The sequence below is a fragment of the Dipodomys merriami genome, unplaced genomic scaffold (assembly GCF_024711535.1).
Source record: "Dipodomys merriami isolate MVZ:Mamm:240054 unplaced genomic scaffold, mDipMer1.0.p SCAF_17, whole genome shotgun sequence".
In the NCBI taxonomy this organism is placed as follows: domain Eukaryota; kingdom Metazoa; phylum Chordata; class Mammalia; order Rodentia; family Heteromyidae; genus Dipodomys; species Dipodomys merriami.
In genome coordinates, this window is record NW_027203048.1 from 31,062,650 (window position 1) to 31,083,250 (window position 20,601).

Here is a 20,601-nt window from a genome sequence, read left to right on the forward strand (position 1 = left end):
TATGGTTTGCTTAGTCATGATCTTAATGTTAATAATATACTGTCTTTAATCATGATATTTCTTACTTTCACTTCATGTCTAAATGTGTACTTTTCTAAGATTATAGTTTTAGCTTTTAAAATCTGTACAACAGTGAATAGCAGTGTGTGTCTCTTTTTAATTGTTGGAGTTTGATCTCTATCTACATGACTTTCCATTGGTGTGGTGTTATGTAATCCCCATGGTTGGGCAGGAAATTAGTTTTTGTCCAAAATAGCAGGATACAATAGAAATTATTTTTGCATTCTAGACTCTTTGCTGCACAAATTGAAATAGTGGCTTAGTAATTGACTTAACTCATTAGACATCCTGCTGATATGAATTTTCTTTTAGATTTTGGAAGAAAAGAGATCTCCTTTTTCAGGGCTCAGCATAGATCAGCGGAGAGGAAAATTGTTGTTTGAGTATAGTATTGAGCAATACTCTGTGTTATAAATTAGATTTTATGGGATTAGTCATTTGTCAAATGTATCCTCACATCTCCTACATTGTGATTATGGGTGTGTATACGCATATGTTCACTGAAGCAATTCTTAATAAAAAATTTGTTGGCTTTCACTTTGATTTTTCTTTTGAAGAAGTTTGAGGAAGTTATAAAAACATTTTGCTTTTACTCTTTTCTTTTTCTGGCAAGCTCAGCTTTCAAACTGTTTGTTTTTGCAGTTGTATTTCATCAGTTCTTAAGAATGAGACTAGGAATGTTTGCTGGCTTCTAGGTTAGTACCACCCAGAAATTGGAGGAAAAAAAATCTGTTATCTTAAAATTTAGTATTGGAGGAATACAGAATCTTCATTTTTGTGAATTACTAAGATTTAAAAAAAATAAGTAATATATTTCTACTGTTCAATATTGAAACATTTGAAACTAAGTTACATTTGAAACTAAGTGTACGATATTGCTTATTTTAATTCCATATATGCCTTTTGGATCTTATTTTGGGCTTAATATATTCATTGTTTTATGCACAGTGATTTGTATGGAAAGGGAATGAAGACTTCTTGTTTCTCTCATCCCCTGGAAAATTGGAATGTACTTTCCATATCATCTTACAATTATTTCTCATTTAGAGTCTCCTCTAGATATTTATCTTCAAGGATGTTGAGTCATAAAAATCAATTGTGTCTGTGACTTTCTGATCAGTCAGCAAGTATACTTCCTATGGAACATTTACATTTATATTAAGTCATTATTAAGTTATATAGTTAAAATAATATTAAGACATTATTCTCATGCATTTTCTTTGAACCAGTCTAGAGTAGCATGACTTTAGAAAATGACTTGGCATGGTTTGTTTCTTCATTTGGCAAGCATTTATATTAAACTTTCCAGTTGTGACCACTTGCATGCTATTCTTCATAAAAATACTAATACCTTTAAGTCTTTGTTTAGAAGTTAGGGTAATGAGGCTTCATATGTCACAAAATTCTGCCACTGAGTGATCTTAGATTAGCACACTAAAGAGGCATCACTTAATAACTCTGTAAAATTTCATCACTTGAAGGTAACGTTAGCCTAAGATATTAAATAAAATGAAATTGTTGCTCTGAAATAAAAATAGGAAAACATTTTTACTTGCAATTATGACTATTTCTAGTACATTTATATAACTTCATATAGAAAAAGAAGTCCTGGGCTCGTTGACTTCTCTGCTTATGTAGACCATGGGGCCTTCCAGTCATATAACTTTTCATGATGTCAGCTGACATAAACTCAGTTGTACATACAGACTCCTGCAAAAAAAAACAAAACCCAAAACAAACAAAAAAAAACACCTCATGGCAGTTACACAAGCTATCCAATAGATGTATGTTGCTTATCTTTAATTTTTTTAGATTATCATAAAAATTTTAAAAGTTTGTTTAAAAGATAAAGCCTCTGACAATAGATATATAACCCTTAGATTGAAAAATATTGCTGTAGAACACCCAGCCATCTTTTATTAGAAATATTTGATCTTTTATTTTTTAAATTTAATTTTATTGTCAAGGTGATGTACAGAGGGGTTGCCGTTACATGTGTAAGGTGAGTATATTTCTTATCGGACTTGTGACCCCCTCCTTCATTTTTCTCCTGCTTTCTCTCCTGCCAATCCCCCCCACCAAGATGTACAGTTCATTTCCAAAATATTGTCTTGTGACTATCACTGTTGCATTGGTTCACCCTTTGTCCTTTGTCTCACCATTTTGTTGTTCCCCTTCCCTTCCCTAATTCCCTAATGTATGTGCAATAATTTGTAATAATTAGTATGTCTAGGATAGTCCTAGCAGGCGAGCAGAATAGCTCAATAGCTATGTACATATGACCATATAAGATGATGCTAAGCAAAATGAACTCCAAGATATGGAAACAAGACGTTTTTCTTTTTAATTTACTTGATGTCTTTTAAAAGAGTAGTAACCATTATTCTTTTCAAGACCTCCTATTGGCCTTTAAAATCCACTTAAACATTATCATCCTTGCTCCTCATCATCCTGTGACATCTAGCCATTCCTAATGCAAAAAGACAGTGGATCCAAATTTCTACATATTTAAATAAGCATTGTTTTCAACTTTAAATCTTATTAAAGTCTGGCCCTATAATGATATTTACTGGACTATCCGGAGGCTTGACATATGAAATACGTATTTAAAAAAATCTATCCTCAATTTAAGAGACACACCAAATCATGATTAGTTTTTCTCTGTTGATCTGATTATTGAGTATCCTGACCTACTTAGCTTGACTGAAAGAATGATTGTGATACTTGCCTCAGGTTTGGTGTCTTCTGTATCCCTGCTCTGACAAGCTGCTATTAAGACTTAGGCATGTGTTCTTCCACTCTTGTTACACGATAAGTTAGATACATTGATTCCTACGTACATAATGTTTTTATAAAATGGGAAGAACACCTTACAAACTTAGGTATAATCTTTTCCTTTTGTTTTTTGGTGCTAGTCCTAGGGCTTAAAGTAAGGGCCTGGGTGCTGTCTCTGTGCTTCTTTTTGTTCAAGGATAGTGCTCTACCCTTTGAACCACAGCTCCATGTCGATTTTTTGGTAGTTAATTGGAGATAACAGTCTTACAGAGTTTCCTGCCTGGGCTGGGTTTGTACTATGATCCTCAGATATCAGCCTCCTGAGTACCTAGATTTCAGGCCTGATCCACTGGCACCCAGCTCCATATAATGTTTTGTAAAAAAATATTGTATGTCAGTAAGTATATCTTCACAGTCATTACTATTGGCTACAAGGTATTCCATTATATTGATATATGAAACACATTCATTTAATAAAGCTCATAATGATAAAAATTATATCATTTGAAAATTGTATTTTATGTTTATTTTAGTGTTTGTGGTAAAAATAGTTTAAATTTGTGTTTGTGTGTGTGTGTATCCATTCTCTGCCTGTCTGCCTGTCTCTCTCTCTCTCTCTCTCTTTCTTGAAGAACTCAGCAGTGATCCATCTGATCCTGGGCTTTTTTTTGTTGTTGTGAGACTTAGCCCATCAATTTAATTGCTTGTTATAGATTTGTTTAGGTGGTTTATATCCTCCAGTTCAATTTTTGTAGGTCATATATATCTAGAAATTTATTCATTTTTTCCCAGACTTTCTGGTTTACTAAATATGTTTTCAAAGTATTCCCTCATGATTTCATCAGTGTTTGTTATGGTATCCCCTTTGTCATTTTTAGTTTTGTTAATTTGGATATTTTCCCTCCTTTTTTCCTTTCTTTTTCTTTCTTTCTTTCTTCTTCTTTGTTTGGCTTACTTTATTTATTTTTTGGTAATAGTACTGGGGTTTGAACTGAGGGTTTTGTGCTTGCCAGGCACTTTACCATTTGAGCCATATCCCCAAACTTCTTCATTGTTTTGGCTAGTTTGACCAAGAATTTGTCAATCTTACTTGTCATGAAAGAGTTAACTCTTTCCTTGAACTATTTTATATTGCTCTTTTTAGCGTTCATTTTCTTTATTTACTTCTGACTACTGCCTTTGTTTGTCTCAAAGATTCTGGAATGTTTGTTTCAAATCTATTTGATTCTAGGATTTCCCATCTTATTTCTTTGATATCAAAGTAATTGTTCTGCTTCCCTGTGTTTGGATATTTTCTTGCAGTTTCCCTTGTTACTGATTTCTAGTTTTATTCCATATGGTCTGATAAAATACAGGAAATTATTTCAGTTTTCTTTTATTTGTTAGGACCAAAGATATGATCTAGTTTGGAGAAAATACTGTAGGCTGCTGACAAGAATGTATATTCTGTTACTCGGGGAAAATATTACACAGATGACTATTCAGTTCATTTGGCTATAGTGCCACTTATTTTGAAGTTTCAATTTTTTTTCTGGGCCACCTGTCTATTGGAGCAAATGAGGTATTACATACTATTATTGTATTGGGGTGGGGGTTAATCTGTATTTTTATATCCCATAGCATCTGTGTTATGAAAGTGTGTATTCTGACATTTGATGCATATATATCTACAATCTCTTACTGGGTTATTCCCTTTATCGATAGGAAGTGACTTTGTCTCTTTGGATTAAATTTAGTTTAAATTTGCTTTGTTAGAAACCAGTGTAGCTTCTCCTGCTTGTTTTCATATTTGCTTAGAAAACCTTTTCCATCCTTCTCCTCTAAGCCCATGTTTAACCTCACTAATGAAGCACATTCCTTGTAGGCAATATGTGCTGAGTCTTGTTTTTTATTTTTATTTATTTATTTGTTTGTTTGTTTATTGTCAGTCTTGGGGATTGAACTCTAGGCCTGGGCGCTGTCCCTCAGCTCTTCAGCTCAAGGCTATCACTCTACCACTTGAGTCACAGCATCACTTCCAGTTTTCTGGTATTTTATTGGAGATAAGAGTCTCAGGGGCGCTCAGACGGTGGCTCAGTGGTAGAGCGCTTGCCTTGCATGCATGAGGCCCTGGGTTCGATTCCTCAGCACCACATAAGCAAAAAGAAAAAAAAGCTGGAAGTGGCGTTGTGGCTCAAGTGGTAGAGCGTTAGCCTTGAGCTGAAGAGCTGAGGGACAGCACCCAGGCCCAGAGTTCAGGCCCCACAACCGGACCCCCCCCCCTCAAAAAAAAGAGTCTCAGGGACTTTCCTGCCTGGGCTGGCTTTGAGCCATGGTCCTCAGATCTCAGCCTCCTGAGTAGCTAGGAGTACAGGCGTGAGCCACTGGTGCTTGGCTGAATCTTGTTTTTTTTGTTTTTTGTTTTTGTTTGTTTGTTTGTTTTATCCAATTTACCGGTCTTTGTCTTGTGATTGGAGAATTGAGACCCTTGACATTTAGAGTTACTATTAGAAGATACATTGTAATCTGTGATATGTGTATATATGTGTGTGTGGGGGGGGGTACTTGCTTCTCCTTTATGCTTCCTTTGCTTATTTGCCCATTTACGAGATTTATTCTTTCCTGTATGTTTCCTGTATATTCATGGCTGCTTTTATCTTCCTCTTCTATTTTTATGATTCCTTAAATGCATTCTGCAGTTCTAGTTTAGTGGTCATTAACTCCTTTAGTTTTTATCATGGAAGTTTTCATCTTCAATGAAACAGCAAAACACTCAGAAGTGGGAGTGTGGCTCCAATGGTAGAGCCCCAGAAAAAGCCAAGCTAAAGCTCAAGACCTTGAGTTCAAGCCTTAGTTTCAGCACTTAAAAAAAAAGGAAAAGAAATCTGCTGTTATTCTGATGAATTTACTTTTATATTTGACTTTTTTATGTCTCTCTTTCAACTTTCTTTGTTCTGTGTGCCCAATGCTTTAATAATAATATGCTTATATTATATTAAATATGAATAGGTGGAGTTCAAAAGCCTCCTGCACCTCTGTGACTGTCTCTTCCCCGATGTTTGGGAAGATTTCTACTATTATTTTGTTGACTATATTTTCTATGCCTTCAGTTTGCACTCTTCTATGCCCATGATTTGTAAATTTGGTCTTTTAATGGTGTTTCAGAGGATCCTTTTTGTTTTCTTCTTCATATATATTTTTTTAATTGTAAAGATACTGTACAGAGGGGGTTACAGTTACATGAGAAAGGTAATGAGTCCATTTCCTATTAAGCATTGTTATACCCCCTTTCTTTTTAAAATTCTATCATCATTGGCATGTTCTAAGGCAGGAAAGACCTCTTGCCCATGTCCACATAAAGCCTGTTAAATCATTTGGTACATAATGGGACAGATATGTGTGTTTCTTATTTTCTATTGGTGGACTGAGGCAGTCTGCCTGTATTGATAATTTGGTATGGGCCATCAATAATATAGATATTCATATGGCCCTTGGCAGATGAAAGATTCACTACTCCTGTATCTAATGCATCTATATTGTCTTCAAGCCCTAATATTCTGTCTTTAATTTATCCCAATCTAATGGAAGAGACTTTCAGCTGAGCTTTCTATTTGATTAAGCCATCATTTTGACCATTGCAGTTTTTCAGAATTTTATATTTTTATTCAATACCTGTCTTGCACTGACTTAATTTCATTCATTAATTTAAGATTTCTTAGCATGTATTCATGTCCTCTCTACATTCTCCATGCGCCCCCTCCACCCCACCAAGGACTTGAGTGCAGGGCCTCGTGCTGATTTTGTGAAAGCTCACAGCTGACACTCTACCACTTGAGTTATGCCTCCAGCTTGGCTTTTTGTTTATTATTTTGGAGATGGAGTCCTCAGAACTTTCTGCCTGGGTTGTGCAACCTCCAAATCTTACTCTCTTAAATAGCTAGGATTACAGTCATGAGCCACTAGTATTGGGTTCTGCCTTGGCTTGGGGGAGAACTCTGCTTGTAGGTCTTAACCCATCCAGCAGTTCATATCTTTGTGGGGAGTTGTAGGCTGTGGAAATCCCATGAAAATTAAGTTGGGATGACCTAATGGAGGCTTTTAATACCATCATAAGAAGTTTGCATTTGAGACTTGTTCATACAGAAGATATATTGCAGGTTTCTAAAAAGAGGACTAATATGAGGAAGTAGAATAAAAAGGATTCATAGATTAATTTCTTAGAAGTAATATATGTTGCTGTATTTTCTATCTCCCAGTTAAGTTCATGACATTTTTGATGTATTGATACTGTTATATTTGGGGTCAGAGGTATAGAAGAATGAGGTTCTGAAACAAAACTTTCTATAAAACTCATTGTTTTAAATGTCACTAAGGAATTCGTTGTTATCATTGCAACATGGACTTTAAGTATTACATCAGAGAATTTTATCATATTAATACCCAAATGTAATATTTCTTAATTAAAATCATGTTTCCAAATGTTCACTGAGTAATTTATAAAATGATAATTGAAAACAGATAGGTGCTCTTTTGATGAAATGTGCTTTTGTTTTCAGATACCTTTTCAATCTAAAATTTTAAGTCTGCTAAGAATATTTAAACTTAAAATATATATTAACTTAATGCTTTATCTTCCTTTTATATTTTATATTGTTTTATATTTATATATTATTTATTTTGTATTTATATTTTATATAGCTCTTGCTATATATCCCAGGCTTGAACTTGTAATCTTCCTATCTTAGTGTCCTGTGTCCTGAGACTCCTACCATGCACCATCACTCCAAACTCTATTTTTTAAATCTTAATATACTTTGTAGTTTATTTTAAATAACTCAAGTGTAGTAGAGCTTTCTCCCAATAATAAACATGAATTTTTAAATGATGCATGTTTTCAACTACAAACCTTATAAAATAGTAAGGACTTGCTATCTTTTACTTACTTTAATAATGATGTCAATTACTTTTGATGGTGTGACATAGCAATTTCATTATTTGAAATTTCATAACTTGAAATTATTTCCTACATAATTACAAATGAACACCTGAATGTTGACTTGCCTCATTTCTTTACTAATTAAAATACCAGAAGTTTTCATTTCAGAATATCAAAATTAGTGCTCCATCTCTCCATAATCTCTTTCTTAATTACTGTAAGACTTTTTCTTAAGGAAGTCTTGTCATCATGAATTTATTTGTATGTAGAAATTCAGATAAATAATTGACTATAATTACTTCCAACTCCTTAAAATTTTTGGATACTTTTTGATTCTTGTTCAGCCCCAGCCCACTGATGCTGGGTTTTTCTACTGGACTGAAATGGAATGTTAGTGGATATGACATGAAGCCCTAATGAACATGCTTGCATTGTTTGGATTGGGTTTTACACACTGGTAAAAACAGTAATGAGAAGAGTGCTTGCTTCATAGCTGCTGTCCTATCAGTGTGGGGCCTAGAGTGTACACCTGTGGAACATACCTGGACCCAATCTGCAGCCTGAAGCAGGGTCCTCATCTACTCTCAGTGACAGTAAATGTGATAGTGTTTGTTCTTGAAAGTCACTGAGGTTGGGATGCTTTATGTAGGAGCATTATGGCAATAGCTAACTAGTACAGCCATTATTTCTTAAATTGTGTATATATCCTTTAAGAAAAAGCATAATTAGGGCTGGAAAGGTGGCTCAGTGGTAGAGTGCTTGCCTTGCATGCATGAGGCCCTGGGTTCAATTCCTCAGCACCACATAAGCAGAAAAAGCCGGAAGTGGTGCTGTGGCTCAAGTAGTAGAGTGCTAGCCTTGAGCTGAAGAGCTGAGGGACAGTGCCCAGGCCCAGGATACAAGCCCCATGACTGACCAAAAAAAAAGAAAAAGCATAATTATAAATGACTAACCTACTAGCTTTCTATTAAATTAACTTGGAAACAATAGCACACAACAAAACTAGTTAAGAACTAGTTAAGAGTTTCCAGTGGCTAATCGCCATTGCAAATTATATTGAGTAAAATGCCTGAAATAAGGACTACATTTTTCAAACATTTTAAAAATAAACTACCTGTTAGTATATGTATCACCAAGTGGGACGGTGAAGGAGCCACAGCTAACTTTTGTTCATGGTCTGACCACATGTGTGCTTGGCATTCTTTCCTTCTCAGAACAAGCCAGTTGGGCTGTCAGCACATTCTTTTTTTTTTTTTTTCCAAATTTTTTATTGTGATTAAGTGGTTATATAATTTCCCAAATTTCATGGTATTGTGGGATAGTGATGTTCAGTTAAAGTCACAAACACATTCTAACTTTCCTGGAGCAAATTATCTATCATGGTCTGTAACATTTATGAGTTCTATGAGCTTTGCGATACAGTTATTTCTTCCACATTGGGTGGTATGTACATTTCTTTTGTTTTGCATAGCATCACCTGTTCTCTCTTTCCCACTTGTTCCCTCCCTCCCATCGCTGCCATTAAGTTGCTTAGTTCATTTTGATCAATATCCAGTGCAGATGATGGGTCCCACTGTTATTTGTTTTTCCCGGATTCCCTCTAGTTCTGTATCGTCTTCCTGGTTCCCCTCCAGTGTACACATATATACCAAACATGTGATCAGCAGCATGGGGTTATTTAGTAGTGATTCGACCAGATGAGTGGAAGTCCTTTGCTTCTTAAGTCCTGTTAATTTTGTCATATCATCTAACATTTTGGATTTAATATCCACTTATCAGGGAGACCATGTACCATTTGTCTCTTTGCTCTTGGCTTACCTCACTCAACATGATTTCTTCTAGCTCCATTCATTTCCCTGCAAATGCCATTATTTTGTCATTTCTAATGGCTGCATAATATTCCATTGTGTATAGATACCACAATTTTTGGATCCATTCATCTGTGGTGGGACATCTGGGTTGTTTCCATATCCTGGCTATTGTGAACAGTGCTGCAATAAGCATGGAGGTGCATGTGTCCTTATATACTGGTTGCTGTTGTTCAGGATAGATGCCTAGAAGTGGTATGACTGGGTCATAAGAGAAGTCAATATTTAGCTTTCTGAGGACCCTCCAGACTGTTTTCCAAAGTGGCTGTATAAGTGTACATTCCCACCAGCAGTGTAATAGGGTTCCTCTTTCTCCACATCCCCTCCAGCATTTGTTGTTGGCTGACTTGAGGATGTGGGCCATTCTGACTGGGGTAAGGTGGTATCTCAGGGTTGTCTTTATTTACATTTCCTTCACAACTAGGGATGGTGAACATTTCCTCATGTGTTTCTTTGCCATTTTTTATCTCTTTATCTGAGAAGTCTCTTTAGTTCCCTTGCCCATTTAGTAATTGGTTTGTTAGGTTTGGGAGGGACTAGTTTCTTGAGTTCCCTGAATATACTGGATATTAACCCCTTGTCTGATATATTGCTGGTAAATATTTTTTCCCAATTGGTTGTCTTTCTAGCTTGGTTGCGATAGATTTAGCTGTGCAGAAGCTTTTTATTTTAAGGTAGTCCCATTTGTCGAGTCTCTTTCCAATTTGTTGTGACCCTGGGTCTCTGCTCAGGAAGTTCCTTCCTGTGCCTCTAAGTTCAGGTGTCTCTCCTACTCTGTCCTGCAGTAGTTTCAGACATTCAGGTTTAATGTTAAGATCTTTAATGCATTTTGAGTTGATGTTGGTGCATGGTGATAGGCTGGGGTCCACTTTTAGTTTTCTGCATGTGGCTGCCCAGTTTTCCCAGTGCCAGTGGTTGAAGAGGCTGTGTTTCTTCCATTGTATGTCTTTGGCTCCTTTTCAAATATCAGCTGACTGTAGGCCTGTGGATTTATTTCTGGACCTTCTATTCCATTGTTCTTCAGGTCTGTTTTTGTGCCAGTACCATGCTGTCTTTGTTATTTTGGCTCTATAGTAGAGTTTGAAGTTCAGCATGGATATCCCTCCCATGTTGTCTTTATTCCCTATAATTGTTTTGGCTATTCTAGGTCTTTTGTTGTTCCATATGAATTTTTGGACTGTTTTCTGTATTTCCGAGATGAATGTCATTGGGATTTTAATAGGAATTGCATTGAATTTGTATATTAATTTTGGCAGTATTGCCATTTTCACTATATTGTCTGCCTATCCAAGAGCATGGGAGGTCTTCCCATTTCCTAGTGTCTTCTTTAATTTCTTTCTTTAACTTTTTATAGTTTTCATTAAATAGTTCTTTTACATCTTTGGTTAGGTTAATTCCTAAAAATTTTATTTTTTGGAGGTTATTGTGAATGGGGTTACTTCCTTTATTTCCCTCTCTGCTTGTACATTGTCAGTGTACAGGAAGGCGACTGATTTTTGGGGGGGGGTTATTTTGTATCCTGCTACTTTGCCAAAGAGATTTATGATTTCTAAGAGTTTGGGGATGGAGTTTTTGGGATCGTGAAAGTATAGTATCATGTCATCTGCAAAAAGGGATAGTTTATCTTCTTCTTTCCCTATGCAGATCCCTTTAATGTCTTTTTCTTGTCTTGTTGCCCTGGCTAAGGGTTCCAGGACTATATTGAAGAGGAGTGGAGACAGTGGGCATCCTTGCTTTAGTCCTGATTTTAGGAGAATTGGTTGTAGCTTTTCCCCATTAAGTATAATCTTGGCTATTGGTCTGTCATAAATAGCAGACCATTTCTTATTGTTTTAAGAAATGTTCCTTCACCAATATACAAGGACACGTGCACCTCCATGTTTATTGCAGTATTGTTCACAATAGCTAGGATATGGAAACAACCCAGAAGCCCCACCACAGATGAATGGATCCAAAAATTGTGGTATCTATACACAATGGAATATTATGCAGCCATTAGAAATGACAAAATAATGGCATCTGCAGGGAAATGGATGGAGCTAGAAGGAATCATGTTGAGCGAGGTAAGCCAAGAGCAAAGAGACAAATGGTACATGGTCTCCCTGATAAGTGGATGCTAAATCCAAAATATTAGGTGATATGACAAAACTAACAGGACTTAAGAAACAAAGAACTCCCACTCATCTGGTCGAACCACTACTAAATATCCCCATGCTGCTGATCACATGTATGGTGTATAACATGTGTACACTGCTATATGTTATAGACTGTGATAGACAATTTGCTCCAGAAAAATTAAATGAGCATCATTATTCCACAATACTGTGAAATTTGGGAAATTATGTAATCACTTAATCACAATCAAAAAAAAGAAAAAGAACCTCGGGGAAGGTAAGGAGGGAAGGGAAGGGATGGTAGGGGGAAAACAATGGAGGGGTAACAATGCTCAATAGGAAGTGTACTCATTACCTTACTCATGTAACTGTAACCCTCTGTATAGTATCTTTACAATAAAAAAAAAAGAAATGTTCCTTCTATTCCTATTTTCTCCAGAGCTTTTAGCATGAATGAATGTTGAATTTTATCAAAGGCCCTTTCTGAATCTGTGGAGATAATCATGTGATTCTTGACCTTGGCTCTGTTGCTGTGTTGGATTACATTTATTGACTTACGTATGTTAAACCATCCCTGCATCTCTGGGTTGAAGCCTACCTGGTCGTAGTGTATGATTTTTTTTTATGTGTTTCTGGATTCTGTTAGTTAGAATTTTGTTAAGGATCTTTGCATCTGTGTTCATCAAGGAGATTGGCCTGTAATTCTCTTTTTTGGTTGGGTCTTTGCCTGGTTTGGGGATGAGTGTGATATTGGCATCGTAGGATGAGTTTGGGATAGCTCCCTCCTTCTCTGTTTCTCTGAAGAGCTTGAGGAGTATGGGTATTAGTTCTTGTTTAAAGGTCTTATAGAATTCTGTTGTGAATCCATCTGGTCCTGGGCTTTTCTTTGTTGGAAGACTTCTGATTGCTTCCTGTATCTCGTTGTAGGATATTGGCTTATTTAATTGATTTCCTTCTTTTTTGCTCAGTTTGGGCAACTTGTATTTCTCTAAAAATGCATCCATTTCTGCCAGGTTTTCTTTCTTTAGAGAGTATAACTTTTGAAAGTAGTCCGTTAAAATTGTTTGGCTATCTTGGGTACGTGTTGTGATTTTTCCCGTGGCATCCCTAATCCTGTTAATATGGGTTTCCTCTCTTCTTTTTTTAATTAATCTTGCCAACGGTCCATCAATTTTGTTTAATTTTTCAAAGAACCAGCTTTTTGTTTGGTTAATTTTGGCTATGATTCTCTGATTCTCTATTTCATTAATCTCCGCTCTTTGTTTGGTTATCTGGCTCCATCTAGTAACTTTAGGTTCCATTTTTTCATGTTTTTCTAGCTGTTTTAATTGCAACATGAGATTATTTACTTGGACTGTCTCTATTTACTTGATGTGGGCACCTCGGGCAATAAATTTGCCCCTCAGGACTGCTTTTGCTGTGTCCCACAAGTTTCTTTGTGATGTGTTTTCATTATCATTGAGTTGTAGGAATTTTAAAATTTCTGTTTTGATCTCTTCTGTTCCCCAGGCATTGCTTAGAAGTCGTCAGCACATTCTTACTAAGCACTCTTTACCAGGTGTTGCAAAATGTGTGTTATACCACTTCTACTGAATGAGGAAACTGAGGCTTAGAAATGTTAAGTGACTAGTTACTTCAAGCTTTCATAGTAGGAAGGTCAGAGTTAGGATTTAATGCAAGATCAATCTTGACTCAGATACTATGCCACCATTATACTTGTATTCCTTATGCTTGGAAGGGTGACATTAGGAAAAAGTGGAATTTCCAGACATACTTGCCTAGCATTTGCGGGTGTGCTGTCCCTGGTCATCCACAGAATCCAGGGGTCACAACGACTTTCCTTGATATTCAGAAGCCCACATATACCTAGTCCCCTTCTATAGCCCATTAAAACATGACACTTTCCCCACATTCTCAACTAACTTGAAGTCTTACCCCCTGGCAGCCGTCCTTGTGTGTCTCTAGAGGCTGCCTTGACTTGCCACATGGATGTAAAACTCCACCCATTCTTATTTCTACTGAACGTTATCTTCACCAAGCCTTTTATGAGCTCTGCAAATTTATAAATTCTTCCACTACTTTTCCTGTCTCAACCTCCATGCTTTTCTGTAACACCCTAGCCGTCTCTTTTGCAGATTAGCTTTTTCATTCTGGAACCCCAGCTGGAGTATCAGTGTATGCCCTGCCTGTCTGTATCTCATTAAAGGCAAACAATGGAGAGCTTCTTTGGGAATTGCTCCCATCAGCCTGACAGCCCCCTTTTAGCTCAATTTAAATTTTTAAAAATTGAATTTCACTGAATTCTCAACATTGACTATTTTGTTCAGCTAACCTTAAATGGTGAGAACTGAAAGCATCTAAGGAAAAAGCAACGTTTCTTAGATTAGAAATAAGATCTTTGACTTTACATAACTAAGAAAAAGCCTATCTTTAGAATTTACTCGCTTCCTACCTCTTTCCAAAATTGTGATTTACAAAAATTGCAGAGTAAATCTGGATAGAAGCTTTTTCTGTGGTTTCATCTGTAGTTGTTTTTCTTTTTTTTTACAGAAAACTTTCCTGTTAGCTATTTGGAGTGAATTTCAGAAGTTCAAGAGCTTGATTTGTTTGCTCATTTGAGACACTGGTATAAGCTGACATAACAGAAGACTTAATTTTCCCATCCTGTTAGAAAGCTGGAGGATCAAGTCCAGGCTGGACTCTCATCTTAATTGAAATTGCCACTCAAATTTTAATTCCTGTCAGAATTATTTTTAATGGGAGAAAACTGCATACTAATTAACCAGAAGAACTTCAGGTCCTTCTGATTTCTAATATAATTTTCATTGACTCATCTTTAATTTAGGAAGCAGTCTTCCTATATTAGCTCCTTACCAGAGATACTACCTTAATTGGCTTTTGAGGAATTGGGTTTTCTTATAACCCACAAATACAGTAGGACTGTTTTATTTTTCATTTAACAACATAATTTATTAACAAAGCATTGCACTGAGATTTACTCAAACATATAAAAAAAAATAAAGGAGAGCAAGGAAATGATGAGGTAGATCCTAAATGTGAGCTACACTTGGGTTGAAGTGTTTCTGGATTCCCCTCAGGAACATTAGGGTTCAGATTCTGTGCTGTTGGTTCCATCTTCAGTCTAAGATTCTATGAAAAGCATTTTATTTTGTGACCTCACCAAATCCTCTAACCTTCTTAAACCTCTCAAGGGTGTGGTAAGGGGAAGATGCAGTCTATGTGGAAGCACTGAACAGTACCTGCAGCATTAATGACTGCATGCCAAGAGAAGTCACCAAGCCCCTCCCCCACGGTATAACCCCTGCTTTCACTGTATTTGATGTTGGTATAATTTGTGAAGGGGAAGGGAAAAAACAAATTGTTTTAGTAGGGATACAGGTGGACCCATTGAAACAATGAGATGTACAAGTCGTTATGTCAAAAACAAACTTTAGACCTTTGGTGGGGGGGGAGGATTAGGTGGGGGGGGTAGGGACAGGTTGGGAAAGGATGGGAAGGGGAAACAAAGGAGGAGCCAACAATGCTTGATAAGAAGTGTACTCATTATCTTGTACATGTAATTGTAACCCCTCTGTACAGTATTTTCACAATAAATAAAAAAAAAAGTCACCAAGGTAGAGGAGGAGGCTCCATTGCTGCATTGTGGTTGGAAATGGACAAAGTTCTCTGATCCTGAGTGGTTGAAAGATAGTGGGGCAGCACTCTCAGCCTAGGGCTCAGTAATAGCAAGGCAGTCTAAATGGCCAATTCCTGTCATTGTGGGTAGTACTGAATATCGGCAGTGTACTGGGTACCATAGTAGTAACTAGAGACACAATGACAAGAGAAAGAACTTTCCTGTCCCAGAAATTCGCAGTCTGTCCCTGGACTGCACTCTGTGCATTTCCTGCAAGAGTAAGCCAGGATGGACAGGCTGGGCAGGATGCAGTTAGGGAAGAAAAGGAGTTGGTCTTGTGTGTTTGGTTTCAGCCTCCCTAGTAGCTAAGATTACAGGCAGGAGCCACCAGTATACCTAGCATTGCATATGATTTTACATTTAAAAGCTAAGTCATTAAGCAGGTGCTGGTTTCTCACACCTGTAATTCTAGCTGTTCAGGAGGATAAGATCGGAGGATCCTGGTTAAAAGCCTGCCTAGGCGGTCAAATCTCCCATTAACTAGCAAAAAGTTGGAAGTGGAGGTGTGGCTCAAGTGGTGGAGTGTCATTCCTAAAGAAAGCCAAGCAAGAACTCAAGGCTCTGAGTGCAAGTATCAGTACTGGTGTGCACATGCACACACACCCCCACACACAAGTAATTAATTATATTTGTAAGTTTTAAGGGAAATAAATATGTATTATTCATGCTAATAAGAGAACCTACAGACAAAAATTACTCCCAATTAGTGGTAATGATTTTTAGTTCTAGAATGTCTTATGGTTTTCTTTTCTACATAAGGATTTCTTTTTTTTTAGGCAAATAATAATAATAAAAAACCTTTCTTTTCCTAAATATGTAATAACTAGATGGGAATAAGGGGAGTAAGTCAGGCAAGGTGTTAACCTAGGATTAAGAACTCATTGCAGAAACTCCACAGGTTGATGGAATGCTAAACTAAATCCTTTACTGTAGCTAATGCCTTATGCTAGTGAAGTTGCCACTTTAGTGCCTACTTCAAGTTAAATATTTAGAGAAAATATGGGCAAGTTTGCGCAAAAATGAAATCTTGTATAAACATGCTGGTCTTAATTGTTTGTCTTTGCTGCATAAATCCTGGAGTGACACCAGTGTGGCCCAAGTCCTCACTATGTTACTGTAAACTTACATGATGTTCTGGGTGCTTTGGGAGGTAGCAGCCAACCCATATTTAGGATTCAGAACAAAACAGAAAGAGAGAGACAGATAGAGACAGAGAGACAGAGACAGAGAGAGACAAACACATAGGCAGAGACAGCTAGAGAGACAGAACCGAGAGAGAGATCTAACTACACACATACAGAGTCTCTAACCTGATTCTTCGGGACACATCTGGACCAGTCTTTGGGAGATGTTGATTGGGGAATGTTTGTGTGCATCCATGAGACTGCACTTTGCTCTGACAGACAGTCCGTTGTTATTACTGGCTGTAGGCAGGCCTGAAAGGGCAGAGTCAGGAAGGACAAAGAATTTACAGTACTGAACTTTCAGTAAAAGTGTTGATGTCAGGGAAAGAGTTGAGTCCTTTCTTGATAAGAAGTGTTAATTTTAAACAGCTGTGAATATACTTTCTGTGATTGACTCCTGCAAGTAACAGCAGGGTGATTCATAGACTGCAGGTCACAAGATGAGTTTGGGTAATCGATACCTTGGTGAAACCAGAGAGAAGTAAATACTGGGAAAGGTGACCTGGGAGACTGATCCTGGGAGTAGAACACAGAGTCTTTTACAACTTGATGTCTCAGGCTTAGATTTGGCTACTTGCCTCCTTTGAGTCCTCACCCTCTACTCCTTACCATGAATCAACTTAGCAGGGACTGTGTGCATGCAGCATGAAATGACTCGAAGTGACATTGAAAACTATATGGCATTCCTAACTCTCAGTAGCATACCAACCTTAATGCTCAAGGAAATGTGTGGTATCTTTCCTAATCTGATTTAGAATTTTTGTCAACACATTTGGCTGGCCCCATGAGGAAATGTTTGAACCTAAAAGGATCTGGTGAGAACTTGTTTTAATTTTTTAAATTGAAGGTGAATGTATCCTGAAGAACTGCTGGGTATAACAAATGTGAATTGAATTTGGAGGCTGACTCAGGATTCCATGTTGTACCACTGGAGTTAGGATCTATGGCATCTGAAATCCAGATATAACTGTGCATGTAGGTATCATTTTTCAAAGAATGAATGATTCCTTTTAATTTCTCCACAGGCAGTTTAGCAAAGTATTACTTTTTAGGAATCAAATTCTTGTTCAACTCTTTCTTAGGAGTAAGTCATTTATTCTACAGCTCTTATTGCACGTATAAAAAGTACATATATTCTGGGGGCTGGGAAGGTGGCTCAGTGATATAGTTCTTGCCTTGCATGCATGAGGCCCTGGGTTCGATTCCTCAGCGCCACATAAACAGAAAAAGCCAGAGGTGACGCTGTGGCTTGAGTGGTAGAGCGCTAGCCTTGAGCTGAATTGCTGAGGGACAGTGCCCAGGCTGAGTTCAGGCCCCATGACCGATAAAAATAAAAATAAAAAGTACATATATTCTGGCACCTTCCCTCTGAAGATATCACATAGGTAATACTCTTTGTGATAAAAGCTTTTTATTATTATTATTATTATTATTGGCTATAGTGGGGATTGAACTCAAGAGCATGTGATTGCTAAGCAAGTGCTCTATCAGTTGAGTCACACCTTCAGCCTGTGATAAAAGCCTGAAAATATCAGGAAAAAATGGTGAAATTACCTTACAATCCAGTGCTTATTATACAGAATAAGACAAGAATCATGTAAATAAATGTTATTATTTTATCTTTATGCTTATTCATCCTTAATGAATTTTATCTGTTCAGATTTTATAAATACTCAGTTAAATGTTTGTGACTACATCATGAGATACACACGTCCATACATGCCTTTTTTAAGATTCTACCTCTTATGGGCGAATTTGATCCACATACATTATATTCAAGTTGTAAATATCACAATGAAACCCCTTTTTATAATTTAGGCTAATGATTTTTTTTTTAACAGATTTGGCTTCTTATGGCCTCAGCACAAAAATTCTTGTGTTAAGGATCTGAGAGGCCTTATAGGAATGGGCCAAGCCAGTACTTGAAGCTATTACCCATTTGGGGGCTTGATTTTGCATAATTTTCAAATAATCTGCTGTGAAACCTAAACCTCAGCTGTTCTTCAGGATAAGCCCTGGTGACAGAGTGGTTGTGAAAGTCACAAATGTAGTCTGAGCAGGCTTGGAATGGCTGAACTATAGCCCCTTTCTGTTTGGAAAGAGAGGAATATAACTACAAGCAATGGATTCCAATGTCTTGTTGTTTTGTTTAGGGATATGACTACATTTGCTATGAAGTAATTAGGAAGAATGTACATGCAAGCATAGAGGCAGATCTGCATGACTAGACAGAGGATCAAGATCTCAACACGGAGTGAAGATGTTATACAGCCTATACCTCTGTATGGGTAGAAACAGTAACAGCAACAGCTAGCACATAGTGAATGCTCCTCATTTATTAAACATAGAACTTCATACTATCTGTAGATTATTCATGCATGAGGCAGGAACTGTCTTAATCCTTATTTTAGAGATATTTTAGGCCTATAGGAAACTGTGCACATAGTGAATGCTCATTTATTAAACTCAGACCTTCATACTATCTGTAGATTATTCATGCGTAGGCAGGATCTGTCTTTTTTTTTTTTTTTTTTATTGGGTCCAGTCGTGGGGCCTGAACTCCGGGCCTGGGCGCTGTCCCTCAGCTCTTCAGCTCAAGGCTAGTGCTCTACCACTTGAGCCACAACACCACTTCCGGCTTTTTTTTTCTTTTTGCTTATGTGGTGCTGAGGAATCGAACTCAGGGCCTCAGGCATGCAAGGCAAGCACGCTACCACTGAGCCACCTTCCCAGCCCCAGGACCTGTCTTAATCCTTATTTTAGAGATACTTTAGGCATATAGAAACTTTGTGCATCTTTGAGATTCAGGAGCCCTGATGGCAGAAACCATGCTCTTATAACCTCTAAACCATACTGCTGCCATGAATTGGAAAGGTGGGTTTATGACCCTTCAGTTGATGTTAAAGGAGGTGGAATAGGTCCCTAATTGTTCTAAATCTTCAGAATGTGGCTCAACTCCCACCAATCCTAAATTCAGTGAACAAACAAATAAGTGAAAAGTAAAAAAAGAGGCCTGTTCCAGCAGGCATTGAACATTGACTATTGGCGGGGGGCTCTCATGAGGTATTAGGAACCCCTCACAAAGACACTGAGGACATGGAGGTACAAGGCAAGGAAAGCAGTCACAATGGACGGGAATGAAATCAGAAGGACAGTAATCCAGCAAGTCCTTGACAAATGATTTCTTACATTGTCTCCCCTCCCCTACAGAGGGCCGGAGTTGGCCCGAGTCAGATGCACAGCTATAAGTCAGGGCTAATTGAATAGATTCTGCTCAGAGGAAGGAGAAGTGAGGGCACCAAGCCAGGTAGGCCATTACAGATTGGCTCAACTGGGTTAGAGTTCCAGGCAAGAGGCTAATTTTACTAACATTATTTCTCCACCATGACAGCTCCCCTGCAATGAGAGTCAGCATCATGTAGCAGTGACATTAGATATTTGAGGGCTGTGGAGTAGGGAGATGAATTTCATAGTATAATTACAGAACCAGGTAGCATCCTTTCATATTCTTTAGAGCTTTGTTTGATTGTTACTCACTTGCTATCTTTCAGAAAATAGTATGTTCGGGCTGGGAATGTAGCTTAGGTGGTAGAGTGCTTGTCTAGAATGCATGAAGCCCTGGCTTCAATTCCTTAGTACCACATAAATAGAAAAAGCTGGAAGTGGTGCTGTGGCTAGCCTTGAGCAAAAAAGCTCAGGGACAGTGTTCAGGCCCTGAGTTCAAGCCACAGGACTGGCAAAAAAAAAAAAAAAAAAAGATTAAAAAACAGTATGTTCTATAATGTTGATTGTAGAGCCAGTCCAGAAATTGTTAGGAAGAATAATTAGCTAAGATGTTGCTATCCATTTGTAACCACTTGCTTATTTTGTCTAGCTTTTACAGAATATATATGATTTTGTATATTTCCTTTTGTTCCTCTAGAAGATAAACATTCAATATAGCAGTGTTTTAAGGAAGAGTTGGATTTTGTATGTTTTGGTAGTACTG

At 37.4% G+C, this 20,601-nt stretch overlaps 1 protein-coding gene and 1 pseudogene across 2 annotated transcripts in view; one reads left to right on the forward strand and one right to left on the reverse strand.

Moving 5' to 3' along the window:
• Positions 1-20,601, forward strand: part of Acyp2 (acylphosphatase 2) — a 123,870-nt gene that overhangs the window by 48,008 nt on the left and 55,261 nt on the right. The window lies entirely within an intron of this gene.
• LOC138829319 (small ribosomal subunit protein eS1-like) overlaps positions 1-20,601 on the reverse strand; it is a 64,136-nt pseudogene that overhangs the window by 20,845 nt on the left and 22,690 nt on the right. Inside the window, exons 3-4 of the transcript XR_011372543.1 lie at positions 18,549-18,702; positions 16,740-16,865 (exon numbers count right to left, since the gene is read on the reverse strand). The product of XR_011372543.1 is annotated as a small ribosomal subunit protein eS1-like (transcript). The remainder of the gene's footprint in view (positions 1-16,739; positions 16,866-18,548; positions 18,703-20,601) is intronic.